The sequence below is a fragment of the Talpa occidentalis genome, unplaced genomic scaffold (genome assembly GCF_014898055.3).
Source record: "Talpa occidentalis isolate TD23 unplaced genomic scaffold, MPIMG_talOcc4v2.1 talOcc4.5, whole genome shotgun sequence".
NCBI lineage: Eukaryota > Metazoa > Chordata > Mammalia > Eulipotyphla > Talpidae > Talpa > Talpa occidentalis.
The window spans coordinates 131,085,142-131,109,099 of NW_023604861.1; the positions used below are offsets into that span (position 1 = coordinate 131,085,142).

The 23,958-nt window shown below is 42.2% G+C and overlaps 1 long non-coding RNA gene across 1 annotated transcript; it reads left to right on the forward strand.

Annotated features, from left to right (window-relative positions):
- Positions 1-964: 964 nt before the first annotated feature.
- Positions 965-9,061, forward strand: LOC129146954 (uncharacterized). Its single transcript, XR_008554369.1, has 4 exons — positions 965-1,089; positions 1,810-1,863; positions 4,575-4,753; positions 9,024-9,061. It is a non-coding gene; the product is annotated as an uncharacterized LOC129146954 (long non-coding RNA).
- Positions 9,062-23,958: the final 14,897 nt, after the last annotated feature.

Sequence of the window (23,958 nt, forward strand, 5' to 3'; positions counted from 1 at the left end):
CTGATTGATCTGTGACCATGCCATTGTTAAATATTTTGACAAAGAAAATATTTTGGTATATAAAACATACACAAAATATTTAATTATTTTTTTCTAGCATATCACTTCAAAAAAGATTTATGAACATCTATTAAAAGTAGATAAAGAAGCACAAGGAAAGAAAGAAAAATTGGGGCAGCAATTAGACACACACAAAATATATGTCATAGTCTGAAACACTTGCTAGAGTTGAGCTGTTTGTTGGATTCTAGATCCACCAGGAGTCAATGGCAGAAGAAAAGCTGACTGGTGCACTGATGTGATACAGTGTGTCTTCAAGAAAACCCAAAACAAAGCACATCTGATATAATATCACCTTCCTGAGATCCCTCAAAATGAGACCACTGTCATTTAATTAGCATTGTTCCCATAACATGTATAAAATCCTGAGCAGGTAAGTAGTTTCAAAGGGTCATTTCCATGGGCTGTTTAAATCAAGAGGCCCATGGCCAGATGCTATCTAGGCTTTAGCTGTTTATGGACGTCTGAGGACACTGCCTTTCTCCCTAGTTGGAAGATAATTTCTCTAATGTGTGGCTGTCGATTCAAATTTTCTCTGGAAAATTACCAAAAATAATAACTAATAAACTATACAAATAAGAGCTGAACTACAGCTGAGGGGATGGGAACACAAGGGCTGAGATCTTTTTTAACCTGGTTGAGCTTCTTCTCCTTAACTATGTACCTTTCTCCACAACACAAGGAAAGGCAGTGTTTTCACTGCCTTCTAATATAACAGGTAGAAAATCTTACAATCATTCCAGAATTCCTGTCTACTCCAGACAGACCAGAGTCAGTGCAATTTTCATGCCCATTCATGTTGTCACTCATTTGTTTGTTCTTTGTCATAAATACATCCAATGCAACAATGCATCTGGCCATGTGGACACAGAGGTGAAGAAGACACAGTGCTACCTTGGAAGAGGCTATGGAGAAGGGGACACCAAAGTGTAGACAATAATCCCAGTGCAACAGGGAAGCATGGTCACAGAGAGGTGGTGCCCAGTGCATTGGACAAAGGCGAGAGAAGACCATTATCGTTGCCCGGAGGTAGGGACGGGTTCTGAGCGGTGTTCGTGATTGAATCCAGTCCTAATATAATTCTTTCAAGGATGTGAGAGTGAAAGGAGATTATGGATGAGGAAAAAAGCATATTAATGGCATAGCAGCAAACAAGAGTGGAAAATCTGTTTGGGCAACAGCAAAATTAAGGGATACAGAGCAGAACTGATCTGACTACCTCACCCACAAGCCAGATAAGAATGCATAACTCTGATTACTACATTGAAAAAGGAGAAAAATGCCCCCAGCACATGACTTCTTTAAATTTTCAGAGGGGGGGGATTTAGGGACAGAGCTTTCCTTTGTTTGCCTTCATTAGGCCCTGAAGAGGGGAGTTGAGGGAAGAATGGATTGCAAATTTTCAGGGTGCATCCAGGGCTGTCTGATGGTCATGCCTCAATGACCTGAGCCAGAGTCTTCCCCTACCCTTTAGAAATGACAGGTTTCCTCCCTCAATATCAATAGCACATGATGTTCCATCTTCCATAACCTGCTACTCTGCCTCTTGGTGAGAAGTGCTGGGCTTGGACCTCATATCTTGGTCTTGCTTAAACTCCATCCTTATGATTAGCATGCAGCTCCCATGGCCGAGAAAGAATGTGTTGTCTCTAACTTATTTACAGAGGCACTAATGGCAAAGCCAGAGATTTGCAAAAATCATACCTTGAGTTAATATTTACTTTTTTTTTTTTTTTTTTTTTTTTTTAGCAGAGAGGGCATATTGCCAGAAGAATGAGTGCCTTTGGAGTTGTCAGATGCCAGGTGAGAGATTTTCTTTGTGATTCTATGAACTGTCTTCCAAGTAGGGGAGAAAGCAGTCTTTACAGATTCTTACAAGTGGTATGTGCTATTGAAGTTGAGTTGGTTAAAAATTTAAATCCCTATTAGGAATGCATAACTTTCATGATTTAATGAACCTTTCATGATTTAGGAATCGATCAATTAAATTTCAACAGGATCAGTGGATTCCCTCTCCAAGTTAGGGGCAAGTTTAATGGTCTTGAGAATTTTAAAAGACCAAACAAAAAGATTATAAATGGGGCCTCCCTGGTGCCACAAGGGGTTAAGATGCAACCTATGAACTATCCGCAGCCACTGTAGCACGAGTTTGATCCCCGGCCAGGGAGCTACCCACATGGCACAGTAGACCTCTCCAGACTCATCTGCTGCTCCTCTCAGCAGTATATTCCAGACAATCTGCCTGTTCTGCTCCCCACTCTGTCTCTGGTGAATCCTTTCACCCCCCACCCCCCACTGCTGGCCTATACCACAGTTCTTCTATGCATAAATAAATAAGTCTTTTAAAAAAAGGATTATAAATGTTCTAGTAACACAACAAATAAACCAACTGTATACATTTAATTCTCCTTAGAGTTTTGGGACAAAGGTCTTTTTAATTTTTATTAGAAGTCAATTTTTCAGTGAAAAAAGGAAAATGTGAAATCTTTGCGTTCACCGCACACTCAGAGGTCGATGCTCACCTCTCTGATTTACTGTGATTGGAGTCAGTCAAGCCAGTTGGTCGACCTACTGTTGAATCTTCCTTGCTGGCCTATGTGTGGCAGGACCCCAGCAGGTCTCTGCCACAGCTTGCACTCATTAGCTGGCTCTCCCTAATGCAATAGTAATCTTCTCTCATTCTATTGAAAGTGACCCTCTCTCATACATGGTAAATGATTTTTCGCTGCACAAAATGTGCTGAAGCATTCATAGTGTGGCCGATCACAAGCCACACAGGAATAGGGCTTTACTCTTAAAGAATAGTGTGTGCCTGCCCTGGGTCTTTGTTGCTTGCTTTCAACAATCTTTGCCAGCTCAACATTCTGCAAGAAAGTGTAAATCCTGCCACGGGAAAACGAGGTGTGGGATATGTGCCTTGGTTGATGACATCACCTCTGGTTAGGGCTGGAAATTGTGTTAGACTCTGCATACAGATACTGGCTCCTGAGGTGCCAGATTTTATAGCTGTATATTCTGAGCTTGAAAATTCATCATTTGAGAAATGGAGAATATCCCTCTGCTTTGCTAAGAGTCAGACGAGTATCTTAAGGGACTACACAGGCCCAGAAGTCCAATGAATAGAAGATTTCACACCTGAAACTGCTACTGATTTGGGCCAAATGCTTGTGATTGGTTTATTATAGGTCTCAGTTTATGTACTTCTGATAACCCAGCTAATGAATGCATGGGCTGTCTCATGCTTGAGAGGGTCTATCTCTATTCAGAGATTTCAGGACTCTCAAGAAGGTCTTTAAACAGATGAATGCTGGAAATTCTATCATTATAAGACAATCTCTATGGCTTATTGCAATTCCCTGGGAAGCACTCTCTGCTGAAGTCCCCTTCAGTGCAATAATTATCAATCTGAGACACAGTGTCCTCAAGAGACATTTGTTAAAGTCAGAAGACATTCTTCATTGTTACAACCGGAGAGAGAAGGCACTGCTGGCATCTAATGAATGAGGCCGGGATGAAGTTAAGTATCTACAGTGCAAAGGAGAACCCTCTACAGCACAGAATCATCCAGCCCCAAATGTCTATAATGCCAAGGAGGAGAAATCCCGTCTTAGCAAAGAGAGAAGCAGCATGAGGAATCTGATCCCTCCTGTGGGCCAAATTAGGAAGCCATAATACGGAGGACACATAATGGAAAACACCTTGTCCTTTTGCTGAGGATTAGCTCTGAGCCAATCCTGGAGAAGCATGGTCTTCAGGATGCTTTTTGTTAAAAGCTCAGAAAGAAGGGAATGAAACAACGATGCAGACTGCCCCAGGCCTTGCTCAGAGCTGGGGGGGCTCCAGCATGAAAAGAGGAAGTTTCCCTAGAGAATAAAGAATGCAAAACCCAGGTGAATGGCCTGCAGCAAGCCCAGAGCAGCTCAGATAGATTCCACATTAAACTGCTTCTCTAAAGAGTTGGGTTTTCTGTCTTTGTAGCAAATACAATGATCAGTACTTTGCAGTCAGCTGCACAGGAGATTCCAAACCAACACAAAGCATTGGCGCCTCTCCTTGGGGGGGTTTTGTGGAGGATACAGACACACCCTCAGATCTTCACAGACAGGCCTCTCTGCAAATTAACAATGGAGGATGCATGGAGGGCAGCCATCTTCCCCAGGCAAACTCTTCCAAAGTGGTGCATATTCAATACTTTTCAACACAGGCTAGACATGACAGTTGTTTATTAGACTATGATTTAAAAAAAATGAAAGCAAGCTGTGGGAAGCAGGGCTGTGACACTGTTGAAAGGATGGTGTCTTGTGTCGCCGGCTTCTTGTCCCCGGTCAGCCAACAGCACACGCTCCCTGCCCAGACACACTCTGTTGACATTTCAGTTTGCATCCATCCCCACTGTCCCTGCAGATTCTATCAGCGACTCACCAACTTCTCAAACTAGACCTTTCCATCACTCGTTTTTGTACCATTTGCTCATAAAGAAACAGTCGGGATTTCTTTGGTGTTCTCTTTGCTAGATGAAGTCACGTGGTAACCACAAGGGGACTTTGTGCTGGTGCCTCGGCCTCATGTTAATGTTGCTTGGCGGGAGTAAGGCGAGTCGTCGTGGCCAAACTTCTGAGAGGTGGGAGAGGCCAAATGTCTGACTGCCAATTAAGCAGCAAGGTGGAAAATCTTTGCCTTTCTTTTGGCTCAGGTGAGTTGGTTGGGGGGAAACATTAAAACTAAACAGGCCAAGAGAAGAAAGACTTCATTTTTTAATGTAGAGTGAGTTGTGCCCCCATGAATGTCCCGTTGGGTATCCCCCATCACATCCATCACACGCATGGGCACAGGCACCACAAAAGCGTTCCCAGAATAGTCCCTGGCTTCAATTGCTGAAGCTCCTAGTGGGGCAGATCTGCCCATCACCCAAAGCCAGCCCATATCCAAGTTAACAGTGCAGCCTTCGCCTACACGACCCTATTAAATCAGTCAACCTAATTTCAAAGATTCTGAATGAACTATAGAACCTATATTACCAGGAATGCCAGTAACCATACATTTGTATCATATGTTAAATGTTACATATAATAGGCACCTGCATTATCTTGTTTGATCTTGACAACATCCTTTATTCTCTTATCCATTAACAGCCTAGTGGGTGTCAGGCATTTGGCTTATGAGATGAATTGGGAAGAGAGTTTTAAGTCACTTAACCAGGATCTTGCAATGCAGTGTCACAAGTTAAGCATAAACCCAACCCTCTGATCGGCAGTCACAGACTTTTCAATGAGCTACCTGCTAACCTTTCCACTCTCTTGGTCACTGGCATTTGGCTCATGTAAGGTTAATGGGCAGGCCCCCGATTTAATGACAAACTAGTCATGTCTTTTATTTATACCATTTATGTTTCCCACAGGGAAAGGTGGGCTGAACCCACCCTTTGGCATATCTGGAACGTCTTGGATTAGAAAGTCCCTTATTTTCACACAGGGCCATGTGACAGCCTAGTGACAGTCCTTCAGGTTTCTCTCAATGAATGTTTTCTTCACAGCTACTGCTTGTGGTTCTCAGCATTTCAAGGATAAATGTAGGAAGTGCGAGTTGATGATTTTACTGTGTTTTACAGATGAACAAATTGTGTCACAGGGACATAAAATGACTTGCTTAAAACCACATGCCACCTTCCATTGCTTAACAGGCAGATTGGGGAGGGGGGCATGCATTTGTTACATGTAGGTTTTGCAAAAGGGAGCTGCTGTTTTATTTTTTTAAGGAAAATTGAATGCATCAAAAAAATGTTGTAGACACATTGGCTCTGTAATCCTTTGAATTTATTTGGACTTGCTAGTTGAAGGCCATGCTGACTCCAGGGTGCTCCATTCATATACACACATCGCCCTTTGTCCAAAGAATTGACGTTGCTTCTGAAGCCAAACTAAAGGTCCATTGACTGGAAAGCTTGGTCCATGTTCGGCACCTCTGACACTCTGGACTCAGCGGTTAACATCTCTCTCTCCTCTTCCCTCTATCTCATCCATCCATCCAACCATTCATTCATCTATTAACTTTGTCCAGGAATATTCTTTGAGTATTTATTGAATTCATGTGTGCCAAGTACAATAGCAGTCCCTGAGGGATTCATCTGCAAGCAAATAACCCAATGCTTGTGTATGCAGCGTGTGTGAGTGTGTATGCATGTGTGTGTGTATGGGGGGATGTCATGATTGCATATGTGTGGATGACATCAGCTATATTATATATTTCAAATACAAAAATTCTCTTTTTTATGCCTCTTAGATCAAAGGTATAAGAGAAATGTATTTTTTAAGGATGCCATTGGTTCCAAACCTCTTTACAACATTCCCATAATCTGCCCTTTGTGTACGGTAACCTGGAATGTGTCTTTTAACGTGTATATATCAATGGGGGATACACATGTGTTTCTCTTGCTACTGGAACCATAACATAGATTAGACAGCCAACCCCCCTTATATTTTCCTACTGCCTCCACATTCCAACAAGCAGGACTTGAGTCCCTGTCCAGGTGACCAGGTACACGAGGGTGATAAGGCTGGTCTCTGCCACAAGTTCCCCTCTGATGGTGACCTGGTCACCGTCACTCCCACAAAAGTTCTTCTCCAGGTCCCCTGCCTCTCCCTCTCCACCCCCTCTCTCCCCACCCGACTGCACTCTTGAGCACCAGCCTTGAGTTCAGCCCATGTGGCTCTCTTGTGGCATGGCTGGCACTGTCTCTCCTGGACCTTTGTTTCCTGCATCTCTCCCATGTCCCCTCTTGCAGTTGTACTGGCCATCTCTGAAAGAATGTGAAACACCCAACTATCAGATATCTCTCACTCTTCTCCTTCCAAGAGAATGGCGCACACTCATTCTTAAAGCAAACAAAATACCATCCTGCAAAACACAAAACCAACCCAGGAGCTCCCTGGAGAGCGACTCACTGACAACACTCCCACCAGATGTGTGGTTTGTAGGGGTTTGGTCTGAGCTCACCAGGGAGTCCTCATGCTTTGCACTGGTTCTCCAGGTGGCCTCCCAGCACCCCTTGCTGGCGCTCTCTGTAGACTCGGCCAATGTGGGTATTTCCAGAGTTGTTCCATCCAGGGATAAGAGAGGCCATCACAAATCATTCCGCTGTGTCCTCTTCCATCTAGCTCCTGGCAGACAGCTGGAATAATTCTGAGGACACGTCCATGTTGGTTGGGACTTTGATTTCTGTGGCGAATGCTTTGCCAACAATTTGATTTCAGCCCTTTTTTCAATCTGATTTAGCACCACCTGTTAGAGTGCTTTCAACATCGCTCTCTCTAGACTGCTCTCCCAGCATTTTCATGCACCAGCTCGGACATGAATCTCATGTAGTGTCTGTTTATTGAGAATATTGATGTCTTACATGTAGGGAGTTTTGCACACATTATTCTACATAATCCACGAAATAACCCTTGAAGGTAGGCATGGATCTAACACAGGTTTTGATTAGACGGAAATAGGAAGTAGGAAAGTGATCCATTAGCTGAAGTGGGTTCTGGATGCTTCTGTATCAATGTCTGGTAGGGCTTCTACTGAGCTGCAAGAAAGATGGGGGGTGGGGGCAGGCAAAGCTGCTGGGCCCCTGGGGACATTGGGGGCACCAATGTCCAAGCCTTGCTGTACTTCTTTTCAAGTTATATACTCTGTTCCCGGAGCTGCAGGTCTTTCTTTTCCCTACAAAAAATATATATAAATATATATGCAACCTACTCATCCCTATTTACCAAATAAACTGACTATATATCACACTGTTGCTTATAAAACCTTTTTTTTTTTGGCTTAAGAGGTTCAGGAATTGGATAATGTTTCCACAGTTATACCTGCACAAGGACAGGACCCCATATCTGACTATCCCCTAAACTTCTCATTCTACTGTGCTGGTTCACTTCATTTAAGTCATGCAAGATTCACATCAATAAAGACTATGTTCCTGTTCCTGTTTGAATTTCCATGACAGAGAAAAAGCAGAATTTACAACATGCCATTTGCTTTTATAATGGATCAGACGAATATTGGTGAGAGCAACCGCAGGGTATGGCAGGGTGTCCGTGGGCATGGCCAGTCTCTGCAGCTGGAGCAATAGGAGGGGATGCATGGAGCTCCCCTCCAGCCTCCACGCTTGCAAGGTTCCCCGAGATCCATCCCTGGTGGGGCAATGATGCAGAGGCCACCAGGACCAAGCCAGTCCTCGACTGTCACCCTCCTGCTGTGTGACTTTCCCTCTCTCTACCTTCATTTCCTGATTGCTGGGGGCCTTTCCAGCTCTTTCACTCAATCTCATTAAGAAATATTGGATTTATTTTCTATATCAACATTTAAGTACTTACACAGTGAGCCATAGGAATGTTTTCCTGGAAAGACTTTGCACGGATTTTCCACTGCCTGCTGCCCTCTCTAGCACTCGGGAAGCTGGTATTTTTTTCTTCCTGGTTGCATTTGCCACTTACTCTACTGAAAATAGGAGTTAAGATTTTAGATGGCTGCTCACCACATAAAATATTCCTATTACATTTTCTCAGAGTAAAAGTTCACTTGACTAGATTAGCAAAACTAATGTAAATATGAAGTCATGCTGGTGGCTGCCTGCAGAAGGTGATTTTCACTTTCCATTTTGACTTCGGGGCTCAGTGTATCGAGGTGTCTGTGACACTCTCCTCTGTGTCGCATTTGTGAGTGGGACGATGTTGTAATGCGCCCATAATGGCGACTATTGTGTTAAGGGAGGCTGATGCCAGCGTGCACCGACACGTGTATTTAGTCAGGTGGAAGCTTTCCCAACTGGTAATGGAACCTGTGTGGCTAAAGAGCTTACACATAGGAATGGAACAAGGAGGATTCGATTTCCATTCTAGACACTGCTTTTACCTTTGTGTGGCTACTTGACGTTGTCCTCTAATGACTAACACCATTTTATTTTTCTTTAACATCTAAAGTCCATTTTCACTCTCAGGAAGAGAATACAAAGGCATCTTCACCAAGTGATTCAGTGAAGAAAATTCCAGTTCAATCTTTCACAAGCCCCAGGAGCAAAGGAAGATAAGGTGCCTCAGATAAGGGACAGCAGGTCACGAGAACATGATATTGAACAAAAGAGGAAAGTGGTACAGTTGCCAGGACAAGCCAGATGTTTAAAATACCTCCTCTCACTCACCTGTCTAAGCAAAACCAGAAAGATCAAGGGGTCAGAGATAATTTTTTTCTCCCTTCTATTAAACTCCTTTGTATAGGACAGAAACCACTTCTCAGTTCTGTCATCTCTCAAGAAACTTACAACCTCCTGATTTGCTTTCTTCCAACTCATCCGAATAAAACCATTCAGTGAAAGTACATGAAAGCAATGAAAGGCTTTGCAAAGTGATGGAATTATGTAAAACAGAGTCTACTCAGTGGACAGCCAGAGCACACAGAGCATTCTCAGACTTGGGGCCAGTTGTCTGTGTAACCTCTCCTAGGGGACAGAGTATGTGACCTCTCCTGGGGGACAGACCTCATCTACCTTCCTCTGGAGTTGGCATCACCAAGTGCTGTTTTTGCTGTCATGGCCCTGCCTAAAGCTCCCCTCTCAGACAGTCTGGCCCCACTTGGGCCACATATCAAGAACTTTCTCAGCATATTATGGCACCAAAAACTTGAACATTAAGGACATAATGATCTTCACAGTCAGTAACACACACGAGGAAGCAGGTACATCCCTGATGCTTCCAAATGCCCATCTTGGAAGGCCCCTGTTCTTGCTGGGCTGACAGGGATCCAGTCTCCTGCTGAGTTTTCCTCTTCCTGTGAGGGTTCCTTCATCCCTGATGACTCTGACTTGTGTCTTCCAAAGGCTCATGGGTGGGAACCATCTCTAGCACTTCTGGAATCCACAGGCCATGTTTGTATTTTGCATCATGATGGGGGTAGATGTTTTGTTTCCTCTGACTCTGTCATTCCCAGCCATGTAGCAGGGGGAAGCTGCCAGCCCAGTCCTGTACCAACCTTAAGGGAAGTCAGCGAGAGGGGATTTCATAATCAGGGGAGCTGAGGAAGAGACAGAATCCTGCTATAAATTCTTTGGCTATTGAGATTTATTTTTTTATTATTTTTTATTTATTTATACAAGCACTGGGTATAGTCAGAAGCGCGGGAGGGTGAGAGAATTCACCAGAGCCAGAGCAGGGAGCAGAACAGGCAGAAGAACCGAAGTACACTGCTGAGGGGAGCAGCGGGCGGCAGGAGAGGTCTGCGCGCCATGTGGGACCCTCCTCTGGTGGCCGGGGAGCAGCCCGGGATCGAACTGGCGCTGCAGAGGCTGCGGGCAGCTTCGCAACCCAGCGCTCAACCGCTGCACCACCTGGGAGGCCCTCTTTGGCTATTAAGAGGTAACTTGACCAAGATGGCTCATGCAGCTGGGAAAAAAATCAGGAGGTCAAAAGGTAAGATTTGTCTTAATTACTTAACGTGTGTCTGAGTTTCTGAGGTGTTTTCCTTTTTTTTTTTTTTTTTTGCCATCCATTACCCTTGTTATAAGTATGAGCCCACATCAGTGAGAAAATTTTAGGAGAGGACAAGCCAAGAAAGGATTTTTATGTCAGTAGGTGAAAGAACTTCCAACAGTTCCTTCCAATGAGAATTCTGTGGAAATTAATAGGTCACCAAAAAAGCAGAGATGACGTCCATACTGCAAGAGTTCAATCAAAACTAAATGACCAGTTGGCAAAGGTGTTCGTAAAATTTCATTGAAGTCAAGGTTGGTGGAATAGAGGTTGACTCAGATATTTTAAGAGGTTGCTCGTAATGCGCAGATACGTAGATTCAAGAAATCTATGTTCTCACTTAAGAACACACACACAGTCATGTGTAGAAACACTCCCTGGCATTCTAAAATGACAAGATCCATAAAGATTATGTCCACAAGATGAGCACAGGACAATGGGAGATGCTCAAGAGATATTTGCTTATAGGCGAGGTGCTGGCTTATTTGTCAGAAGAGCAGTAACTGCCAGGGAAAAGGAGACATCTCAGTGGTAGGAGAAGGGGCAGGAAAGAAGATGGGTGAACATAACCGGGAGGCAAATCTTACCTTTTGGCCTCATTAAAACCTTGGGCCATGGCCCCAGGAATCTAGTTCTGGAGCAAGTCCATAAAGCAAGTCTTCAAAAATTTGCACAAAAGATTCTTAAGTAAGCTCATAAATGTGACACCAAGCAAATACTTGACTAAATTCAGCCAAGTCATAAAAGGAGTTGCTGGGGCCAGGCAGCAACATTACCTGTGCTGGCAGAAGTTGGGTGCAGGCGTCCCTGCTCCTAATGAGGGATCAGGAAAGTGACAGCGATTTCAAGTTTTATTTACATTTGGTCCTGGGCCAGTTCTTTCTGGTCTCTGGACTCTTGTCATAAAGGGGAACCAATATAAAGTAGGACAAGACCAAAGAAAACATGTGAACTTTTTATTGTAGAAATATGAACTTTTTATGGTTGAATCAGGCCCTTTGTGACCATGTTACTGCTGGGCACTGGGAAACTGCTCCAGATCATGGACTGTTTTTGGATTTATCCAGGCTGCATTCTTCCTTCAATTATTTTGTTTTTAATTGAATTACTAGACTCTTCTCTTTAGGCCCTCATTAGAAATGTACACAGCCAGGCAAAGCTGAGTTGGAGCCTCCACTGGCCTGAAAAATATAACCAAGTGGTGTGTTAGTTACCTGGGCTGCCATAACAAGATGCCACAAACTGAGTGGCTTGAACAGAAATGTATCCTCTAACAGGTCTGGAAGTTAGAAGTCTGAGATCACGATGCTGGCAGACTTGGTTTCCTCTGAAGCCATGAGGAGAATCTGTTCTTGCTGACCTCAGGAGCTTGCTGTCGATCTTCGCCCTTTTTGCATTTACAGATGCATCGCCCTGGTCTTTGACTGCAGCCTCCCTAAATGTGTCCAGTTTCTCTTCCTTATCAGGGCACTGACTCATCGGATCAAGCATCAGAATGACCTTATCTTAACTTGATTATTTCTGTTAACAAAGTGACTTCCAAATAAGGTCACAATTTGTGGTCCTGGAGGTGACCACTTATATATATATATATATATATAATATATATATATATATATATTTGAATATTAGATATATAAATGTGTGGGGTTGGCGAATAGAATCCCACCGATAACCTGAATTGCAGATCAGGGGGGAAGGGAGCTGCTGTAAATTCCATTTTCTTAAAAAAAAAAAAAAAAAACAAGGAAAAAAACGACTCTGCAAAGCCCAGTGAAGACTGTGGGTCCAGCATTTCAGAAATCCCCCTTTAAATAATCTTTACTCTGCACGTGGGTCTTTGCCCCTTGTATAACACTGAGAAATTTAGTTTACAGTTAAGTGACAAGAAAAATGCATGCCTGCTTCCTCCTTGCTGGTAATCAGCATCATGTAATCCACCACGTTTCACTTCTGGCTTGGGTTGCCAGAGTCTCAGATGTGATTTTTGGTCTTGGTTCCTTCATTAATGTCTCCTTTCTTTGGACCTGGTTTTCAGTCTATTTCTGGGCTTTCTCACATGGTCTTCATCTCTAACCAGCTGTCTTGCGGTCCTTCTGGAGAAATCTGGGATGCACTTGATGCAGCAAAGAAGACCAACTCCCAGGTCATTGCTGTCTCTGTTCCAACTCCTGAAGTGGCTGCCCGTCACCTCCTGCTCTCAGGGTGTTTCCCCTGGATGATCGCATCAAACTCACCTGCAGCTACCAACTCCCTGCTTGCCAGAACTTTCAAATACAGGTTGAACTCTGCTTACAGAGTGGAACCATTCCTTCCCTTGCGTCAGATTTCTGTTTGACAAGAAATTCATATTCAACAATCCAATTGCACAAAATAACAAAGCATCTCCTTTGTATGGTGAACAACTAAGAAGTGGCAGAAAGTCCTGTTTGTCCATCCGTGGTCTTTAGGGAAGACAGTTGTCATTCTCTGAAACTCCATTGCCAAACCCATGCCGCCACTGCTAAACTACTAACTCATTCTTCAGTGTTCATTTCTGTTCCTTTTGTATCATTAAGGGATTTTAGAATAAAACGTTTGAATAAAATTATTCATGTGTGACTACTTCACTGAACACGAGAAGCTGGGATAGACCTCAAACATCTTAGTTAGTTTGACATTCTTTGAGCCGTGACGCGGGCTTGTGAGTTTCAGCCACGGTGCTGCAGTTTTATAAGCAGCAATAAAATAGGGAGGACTCCAGTCTCGATGTGTGTTTGCTCTGTGTTTTAAACTAACTCGTCCATAGAAGCTATCAGATCAGGTACCCATCTATGCCTGTTCCCTTCTCAGCTGATCTGTAAAAAGTCCGAATGTATGTTTCTTCAGTTCCAGAAGGATTTTAATTTGGTTTCTAAATGACTTACTTTTACAATATTCTTTATTTTTAAAGTTCTCTTCGAACACTTCCATCTCTCCAATATCAACAGAAGTCTTCTCTTTCAGATGCACATCCTTCTCCCTGAGAACCCTTAGCTGTGTGGTTATTTTGTTTCTCCTGCTTATGTGTAGTAAATTTTTATTGTTTTAGTGTTTATTATATATTATTTTAATTGTAGTAGGTGTAATATTAAAGTATATTATATAATGATAAAATGTATGAATGATTAGTTTATTTTTTTATTATTATTTATTTATTTTAGACAGTAGGATACCAAGCGGTTAGTTCTCACACACATAATCTTATTGCCTCTTAGCCTGAGCCTGGGAAGTTCACTCATTATTTTGTTGTTGTCAATTTGTGGAGATGTACGCAGTTCACTTCCAGGCTCTCAACACCAAGTCCTGTCACCCAGAGGTTTTCCTCCGAGACACATGTGTTTTCACATGCCTTAGGGACTTAGGTCAAGGCCCTTCTGCTTACTGTGCAGGATCTCTCCATTTTATTATTCTCAGGCTGTGGAGATGTACAAGCCCGACTCCACGCAGGTCACTTTTCAGGCTCTCAACACCAAGTCCTGTCACTCAGAGGTTTTCCTCCGAGACGCATGTGTTTTCACATGCCTTAGAGACTCGGGTCAAGGCCCTTCTGCTTACTACGCAGGGTGGCCGCCTCCAACACTTATGTATTTCTGTAGCATAAGCAAAGTTGCCTGTCAGGTACAGGGTCCGTGGAGCAGAGGGTTGTGAGGGGGAGCCTCTCAGCAGTCAGTCTCAACCCAACAGTGGTTCCTGATGGGGGGACCAGTCAGGCCTGCCCCCTTCTGGGGAGTGAACTGGCACCAGAGGACTTCTGCTGTCTTTCTCCTGTGCAGAGATGGTAGAACTGCGAGGGAATCAGGAAACCATGCTCTCATTGCCATCATTTTAAGCTGTCCAGATTTTGATGGTTTTCAGGAAGACAAAGACCAGAGTGCATCAAAAGCATTTTGCATCTTGTCCAGGTAAAGTTCATCTAAAACATGCCTGGATGTCTATCAGCATGATATCTTATATATCAAAAACTTGGAAAATGGATGCACATGATTATATCTATTGGTGCAAAGTCATTTGATAAAATTTTGGGGCAGCAAAACTCCACATGGAGTTCTTATTGGTTCTTAACATAGCAAACATTGAAACGCTAATGTCATTTGCCATAAAATTAAGAGCAAGACAGAGATGCCAGCTAGATCCTCAATGAGAAGTAACATGTCCAAATAAAGACTTGAAAATTAATATTCGCAGCAATATTATTTACAATAGCCCAAAGTGGAGATACCCCAAATGTTTTTAACTGATGGACGGATGAACAGAACTGGAATATCATTCAACCTTAAAAAACAGAGTAAATACTGGACTACAGTTGACTTTAAACAAACTATAAGAATCCAGTCATAAAAGGTGACTGGGTTATATCATGCATTACATGAGTTCATTTCTATGAAATGTCCAGAACCGACAAATCCATCAAGATGGACTTAATACTAGTGATCAAGAGGGAATGGGAAAATTTTTCTGACTGTAAAAAAGCATGGAGTTTCTTTTTGGGGTGTTAGAAATGTTCTGTAATAAGTGGTGATGGTTGTGCAACATAACGCATATACTAAAAGCCACTGAATTGTTTTTCTACCTTATAATATGTCAGGTTGGGTAAATTATCTATTACTCTCAATATATACCCACATTCAAGTGGATTAAATATATCAGAAAAGAATATACTATGGGGGTTGGGGGGCAGGCAAAGGAGGGATTGGGGTCAAAATAAGGGGGTTGCAATTGTATGGGGAATATAAAAACAAAATTAAAAAAATAAAAAAAGAAAGGATTGACTTTGAAGAGTAACTACATAAAAAAAAATCAGAAAAGAAATCAGGAAGATGTATAGAAAAGCTAAGGGAAAAATCTGATTACTCAAAGAATTCTACCACCATAGTTTAAATATGTATAATGATATATGTAGGTAATAGCTATGTTACATGACAATGATTTATATAAACTATACACGAATGTATCCATATATACATACATGTGTACATGTACATGTGCATAAATGCTCTATGTATTATACATATATAGCTTATACTATAGATAGCCTAATCCTATCTATATATTTAAATTTATGTAGAAACATATATATGTATACACTATATGTATAGTTTATGTATTGATAATAGATCAATGATAGGGAAAATCTTTCCTGACCTACTGGGCAGGGAGAGTTAGGGAGAATTAATATCGCTAAAACCCTAAGAGTTGTACAAACTAAGTAGAAAAGGACACAAATTGGGGCCTCCCCGGTGGCGCAGCGGTTGAGCGCTGGGTTGCGAAGCTGCGCGCGGCCTCTGCGGCGCCGGTTCGATCCCCGGCTGCTCCCCGGCCACCAGAGGAGGGTCCCACATGGCGCGCAGACCTCTCCTGCCGCCCGCTGCTCCCCTCAGCAGTGTACCTCGGTCCTTCTGCCTGCTCTGCTCCCCGCTCTGGCTCTGGTGAATTCTCTCGCCCTCCCGCGCTTCTGACTGTACCCAGTGCATGTATAAACAAAACAAACAAACCAGAAAACAAATAAATAAAGCATGCCTCTATAAAAAAAAAAAAAAAAAAAAAAAGAAAAGGACACAAATTGACAGAAAAATGGGCAGATGTGAATAGGAAAGTCAAAGAAGAGAAATCTAAGCAGACCATGAGCATATGAAATGATGCTCACCCTCATTAGTAATCAGGGAAAGCAGATGCAGGCCGCAATGGTACTTTTCACTTATTAGATTGTCAATTCTTGAAGGGTTAACACCAGTGGTGCTAAGATTTCCAAGAAACTGCACTTCTGTTTGTAACTGTGCAGCTACTGAATTGCTGCAACTCTTGTTAATGTGATTTAGTAACAGTTAGTGAAAAAACCAAAACAAAACAGGGCCTCCCTGGTGGTTAAGTCTCAGCACTATGAAGCTATCTGCAGCCACTGTAGCACGAGTTTGATCCCCCGCCAGGGAGCTCCTACATGGTGCAGCAGACCTCTCCTGACTTGTCTGCTGCTCCCCTCAGCAGTGTATTTCAGTCAACCTGCCTGTTCTGTTCCTCATTCTGACTCTGGTGAATCCTCTTACCCCCTGCATCTAGTTCTTGTGTGCGTAAATAAATCAATCTTTAAAAAAAAGAAAAAAAGCAAAAAAAAAAAAAAAAAAAAGCCAAAAAAAAAAAAGCAACCAATAGGATTGACAATAATCCTACATGGACACTCTCTTTTATACAAATAGAAGGAGCCTATTTTAAGTTTGTTAATGGTAGCATGATTTTTGGTAGCAAAATATTGGGGGTGATATGAACACCCATCAGGGATTCTGTGGGCACAAACCAAGTGCTACTCACTGTATAGAACATGATGTGACACCCAAGAGCATGAGTAAGACCCCATAATCCAGGAGGGTGCCCATAATCAATTGCTTAATGAAAGAGGCAAGTTGCTCAGTTTTGTAAATGTTTCTGTAAAAGTAAAATATAACATGGCCATTCCAGAAGCTTTTACACGAGATTGAATGGCCTAGATGTGCCATTCTTGGCCACAGGGAAGAGTGAGGAGTATACCTAACACATGGTTGATATTGGTTTCCTCAAATGTATAAGAAAGACGAAAGGAGGAGAAGGGGTTTGATTATATCAATTGTTCTACCAGCCACAATGACTTGTAGTACAAAGAAAATAAAGGAAAATCTAAAAGAACAGTATCTTTGGTCTGCTGATGGCCGTCTGTCAGTTACCAGTCTATTTATATACCTGTTCCCATCCTGTGCTTCTTACTGAATTGAGATGTATTTTCAAGTTGAAGCAGAGATAAATATAAATTTGGTTTTTAATTTGAACCAGTTGCCTAGATTTTGTTTTGCATAATCGTTCTGGTAAAACTTCCATTATTTCACACCCATGGGGACAGAATTCCTGTGCATGTAGATTGCCCCATGTGGGAGTGGGGGTGGAATAGGGGATTCTCAGAATCGGCCGGCCTGGCAGTGCAGAGATGGGTGGGGGAATGGGGTCACATCAGGAAAAGACCTTTCAAGGACAAACCAAAATGGAACTGGAGCAGAGAAAATCTGTTTGATTTTTCCAAATCTGCATGGAAAAGGAGGGGTGTCCCCCAGCCCTGATCCTGAACCTGGCTTCTGGTTTCACTCTGCAAGAGACATAAACATTTCCCCACAAGTTGAGGACCTCAGGGTCTCTTCTGAGTATATGAAGTGTGATGGAGGGAAAATATTATTTCAGAATAAAGCCTTGAAGTATTCTGTTGGAATAGCTTATGTAGCATGAGAAATCATTTTTCTTTCTAAATATGTGAAATACTTTTCCAATAAAACCATTCAAGCTTAGAATTTGTTGTTTTTTGTTCCTATGTTTTGGGTTGTTTGAATTTTTTCCTTGGTTATTTTCTATTTAGGTTTTCTTTTCCAAGTTTAGTTTATCTGGCTAGTGAATTATGTTTTTAGTTCATTCCACAAGGATTTCAGATTTATTAGAATATATGTATTATCTATATCTTTGTCTTATTTTCCCATCTCAGTTCTAGTTTTGTCAAACTTGCCTAATTTTGTAAAGGTTTATCTAATTTATTGGTTATTTTCAAAGGACCAACTTTTGCACCCTTACTTTTTCCTGTTTCTAATTTGAACATTTTTTATGGTTAATTTTATTTTTATTTTTTTTCATCCTACTATCCCAGTAGAATAGTTTCTTACTGTCTCTAAATACTCAATAAGTTCATTACTTATTGCAGGTAATGAACGCATTTAATGCCTTCACTGGCTGCAAACGTAGCCCTGGCTGCAGAGAGTAAGATCATCATGTTCTCATTTTTTTCTCTATCTTACTGCTTCCTGTGGGCTCAGTTTGCCTCTTGCTGAAATAGAAATGATAGCAGCTGCGTCTTTCAACCACAAGATTATGAACACTCTGAAAATGACTTTACTTCTGTCATTCTCAAATAGTGGATTCTCTGGTTTAGAATTCTAGGTTGAATTCTGTTTTCTCAGCACATTGAAGTAGCTTTTTCACTCTCCGTAAGCAGCCATTGCTCTTGAGGGGAAGTTGGATGATCGTTCATTTACAAGTAACTTTTTCCATCTTTAAAGTCTTTTTTTTTTTTAATATGGCATTGCACAATTTAGATTTATTTTTGAACCATGTTGGGAATCAGTGTGATTTTTGTTCTGAGTGTCCCATCTTTTTCTTGAAATGTGGGGAAAGTAGAAACTGAAACAGCAGCAACAGTAATAAGAACAAAATATTTTTATCATGAATAGTAAGTTGCCAAATGTGGCAGAATTAACTACTAAAAATTAATCACTAATAAATGGATGACTCAAAAAATTCCACATTTGTAAATCAGTTGAAAAATATCTGTTGGATTTAAGCACAAATCATAGAGGAAATGATTGAGAAAACTAAATAGCAGTGAATGCACAGATGTCAAAATTATAACTGACATGGGCTTCATTGCCTGTATTTTCTTCTCTATTTCTAGTGATCACTCATTTGCTTTCTGTTATTCAGTCTCCCTTCCCACCCCTTCTTCATCTTTTTAATCTCTCTCTGCTTCGTTCTGGGAGATTTCCTCAGATTCAAATTCTATTTTAAAACTCAAATTCTGACACAGTGTCAAATTCAGTTTTGTTTTAAATTTGCTGTTACACCTGCCAGATGAGGGTTGTTTTGTTTTTTTTTTTTAAACTACTGACTGAGCATCATTTTGAAATTTTGAATTTATATTGATTTCTTTTCAATTCTGCTTAATCTCCCTCCTGCCCCCCCACTCCTGCCCCTTCCCAATCTCTGGTATTTTTCTCTGGCATTTTACTTCTTGGTTTATCTTGTCTAGTATTTTTTGCATCTTTACTTCAAATTCTCTTTCTGACCACTTTGTTATCTTGAGATTTTGTCTGCTGAGTTTCTCTCAGTGTTTTAGTGAAATGCAAGAAATCCACATTCAGTCCTCTGAATGGGATCCTGCTTCCACCCTTCCAGGGCTGTGTGAGCTTGATAAGTCAGTTGCCTGCTGTGTCCCTCAGTTTCCTCATTTGTCAGATAGAGATAATAATAGTTTCCTCCTCAAGAAGCTGGTGTCGTGATGAAAACCATTAATATATGTAAATCACTTTTCAGATGCTCCATTGTGATAAATTATATCTATTTATTTCCCTTGCATTGCTTTGAAATCTGCGTGGGTGCAGATTTGGGGACTCCTACCATGTCCCCTCACCCTCTTCAGAAACTTCATTATCTCCCATGAGCTTTTTTTATTCTGTAGGTAACATAAATTTGTTGTTTACTGACTTTTCCCCAGTGCTGTAGAATCCTTTCATTGTACTGAACAATGGATCTGTCTAGGGAAGGATTTCTTTTCATGAATTTTTCCATTAGCATCTCCCACTGTCTTGCCTTATGTTCTTTTCAAAAAGGAAAATTTCATTTTTGTAATTTATGTGATATTGTTTCTGTCTGCTATGGGTTGAACATTTGAAACCCTCTCCCCCCACCCCTGCCTCTCCTCCCATACAATTATTAAGCTGAAGCCCAATTCCTAGCATGATGGTAATCAGAGCTGGAGTGACTGAGTCATGGACGGAGGCCTTACGGACAGAGCTAGTGCTTTTTTGAAAGACATTCAAGAGCGTGTGCTTCCCTTCTCTGCTCTCTGCCTTGAGGCTACAGGAAGACACACTCTAAATCTCAAGGAAACATCAACAAAAAGACTCTACGATTGTCCCGTCTGGGTTGTCTGTGGTGTTTTATATTACAGAAATGTGCAAATTTATATAAAGTCATTTTTTTTAAACAAGGAAGGAGAGGTGTGCACATTTTCTACATGGCTTACTTCATCCTTTGAACCAAGGGGTGAGTCTGTAGAAGAAAAATAGAGCTGCCACATAGGACCATCCAGATTTTGCATGTAAGCGAATGCAATGAGTACCAGCCCTGAGCATTGAAGAAACCATGATTAGAAATATGGACTCCCAGGGGTAATAAGAGAGCCATTAAACATTTACTGGGGGCCAGTCTCTGTATGAGACAGTTACACAGACATTAACCCTTGTATTCCTCACAGACATATATCAGACATATCTTGTCTGAACAAAGGGACGTTGGTGCAATCAAAGTCCACTGGACTGGAACTCACAGGCCAGGTCCTTATTCCCGGATGTGCCACTTGAAGTCTGAGTGGCCGTGAGAGAGTGGCTTGTCTCTGTGAACTCAGTTGGCCTTCGCGATGCAGACGTCACCACCAGCTCCGACGCCCACGGCTCTGGTCTATTCTGCACACAGGCCAGAGACAGCGCTGGCAGACACCATGTTTTCCTTCACGTTTATGTGACTGTGCTTTACAAATGTACTCATTCTTTAAGCCCGCCAACTGCCCTCTTCAGATACACCAGAGTCCAATACCCCACCAGAAGCTGGCTCAGAAATACACTCCAGAGACTACCCACGGTTGGCTTGGAACCCATTCTCTGTAATAAGCCAAAGAAAGATGCCAATTTACTCTGCAGGGGAGAGGAGGCCTCATAAAAAGAGGGACACAGGCATCCTGTGCTACTCATTCTTTAAGACCAAAAGTAATTATTAACGTCATTTTTGGTGCCAACCATGGGCACTGTAGTTATAATGATTAATACCATGAATGCAACCTTCAGATTGTTACCCAGGGATTAAAGGTTGGCAATGCAGTCCCAAGTGCCGGCTGTAGCTCGGGCTGCAGGGGGAGCCTCGCATTCCCCTGAGAAGTGCCAGCCTCCTTCCTTGGTTCAGGCCCTTCCCAGCCAGGATACTCCTGTCAGCAAGTGGCGCCTCCTGAGTCTTCACAGGAGGCCATTTATCTCAGTCACCAACAAAATGGAGCTCCTAAAATGGAGCCAGTCCTAGGAGACATCAGCGCTCAAGGGCTATTTCCTGGGACTTATGCCTGGGTGGCTCTACATTTATACTCCAGTGTCAACTACATCCTGTGGAGGCTCTTGTCGAGGACACATTAATAGGACAAGTCTGAGGAGAATTCTAAATTCCCTGGAGAGTTTATATCTTTACTTACTTTGATTAATGTAAAGAAGAACAAAACCCTTGGGAGAGTTTTAAATGTGTGCAAATCCCACCATTCCTGGGGTAGTCTCAGTGGATAAAACAAGGTGGCTAATCAGGATTTCACACTCAGCTACTCTCATGATGGAGTCTGGGACAGTGTATAAGAACGACACACTGCACCTGCATTTGAGACGCAGTTTCTGACCAGCAGTGACTTACAGGGCACTCATGAAATAGTCCTCCAAAAGCCTAATGAAAGTGGCAAAGTATGGCCCAGCATCTTCAGTGGTTGGTCATTGTGGGTTTAGAAAATAAGAAGAAGGAGGAAGGAGAGGTGTGCATATTTCAAGCATTCACATAATTTTTACATGTTACTTCTGTCTTATAGTCACTTCTCATTTCACAGAAGAAAGGCCAGAATGCCTGGTTCTGCTGATCAAGGGGCCCAGTGATTTTCCAAAGTGAAAATATCAGCAGTTAATAAATCAATTTTCTCTTTAATTGGATAGAGGAAGTAATAGTTCTGTAAAACACGGGTAAAGGGAGTAGCCAAACCTCAATCCGTGTGCTGGTCAAGACAAAGTCTACTTTGAGTCTTTTGTCTGTGTGTAAAAAACAGGCATAAACTGTATTGTTTCTGCAATTTAATATCCAATTCAGTTCAAATTTATGGCAGAAAGAACTATAAAGTTGCAAATAAAAAGTGTTCAAAAGCAAAACATATCCAATCTCCATCGCCCTCTATAAAAGTCTGGAATTCTCGTTAGACAGTCTTCAGAAATGCTATCTACACTTCAAAGTGTCCTTTCAATCTTCCTGTTGCGTGCTAACCCAGCCAGCCTTCAGGTTGCCCTCATTTCTGCTGTGACAGACACCCTACACCCCCATCTTGACAGGAAGATGGCCTCACTGCCAGGCCTCTCTTCCTCCCCCACCTCAGCTGTACTGTCCCCAAACCTTGTTCCTTTCAGAGCAATAGTCAGAATCCATGGCTGCAACATTTCTAATCTCAGGTGATTCTTCCACATTTGCCTACCGTCTGGTCAAGCTTCCCTTCTCTCTGCCTCTATGTTGATTTGGACTTCTTGTTATCACTTTAATAATTAAGATAATTGCTCCCACTCCGGGCAGCATTACCACATCATATTTGCAGTCAACAAAGGCTGAAAAAGGAAATCCCATCCTGTATTCCAGAGAAGAAACAAAAGTCTTTGCTTTCAGAATGGAGATGAAAGCATGGGAGAAGAAAAGATTACCAAAGTGAAGGGAACACACTTCCCCAACCTAAGTAGTCTTGGTGTCAAATCTGTGCTTGACTATTTAGAAGCTGATATATTATGTAGAGGTGATTTAATTGTTCCGATACTTTTATTTCCCATAGAGAAAATAAGATATCTTCTTTATAGGTACCTAGGGAGGATAAGAATTTTAAGTGCCAGCTGGCTTCTTTACTGTCCTTACAGCCATTACAGATGTGGCAGTGGAGCAGCTGTTGTGGATGGTGTGTTGGTGTAAGTGATGGCAGTGCTGGTGGGGGCAGGGAGATGTGGTATGGTGGTGGATTTGGAGGTATGATCAGTGGCAGATTAGTGGAACTGATCCTGGTGATGGTAGATGTCTTGGTGATGGTGGTAGTGGTAGAAAAGGTGGAGAGGGATGTAGTGTGGTGCTGGCAGAGGAGAAGGAGGCGTTATTGGTGTTGGAAATTGTGGTCTTGAAGATGGGGGAGCTGATGGTAGTGGTGGAGGTGTTTTGGTGGAGATGGTGAAAGTGGTAAAAGTGGTGGTGTTTGCAGTATAGTAAGAGTGATGAGGTTCTTAATTCACGTATAGAGGATCCCCAAACATGTACGGAGAGTCTGACTAAATACTTCAATTTTTACGGGCTGTGGGAGAACAGATTTTCCTTAATTTTCTAGGTTGTTAAACCTTCAACAATGGTGCAGTTAACATGTAAAGTGAAAAGTGAAATCAAAGTGGATGCATGAGATTTTAGCATGTACCTAATCCTGTGGCATTAGGGAAAATGAAAAAAGGAAAGATTTTCCAGGACAAAAGGAATAAAACCATTTGTCCTAAAGACTAAGTTCACATCATTTGATAATGCTAAAGACATATGCCAAGGAATTAGAGAGACATAATACACACACACACACACACACACACACACACACACATCCTTTTGTTCAATTAATAATCTTGGGGAAATGTTGCCAGCTGCAGAGCAAGCCACATGGCATGGCAGACCTCTCGTCTCTCACCAGCTGCTCCCCTCAGCAGTGTACTTCGGTCCTTCTGCCTGTTCTGTTCCCTGCTCTGTCTCTGGTGAATCCTCTCACCCTCCCACACATCTAGCCTGTACCCCGGTT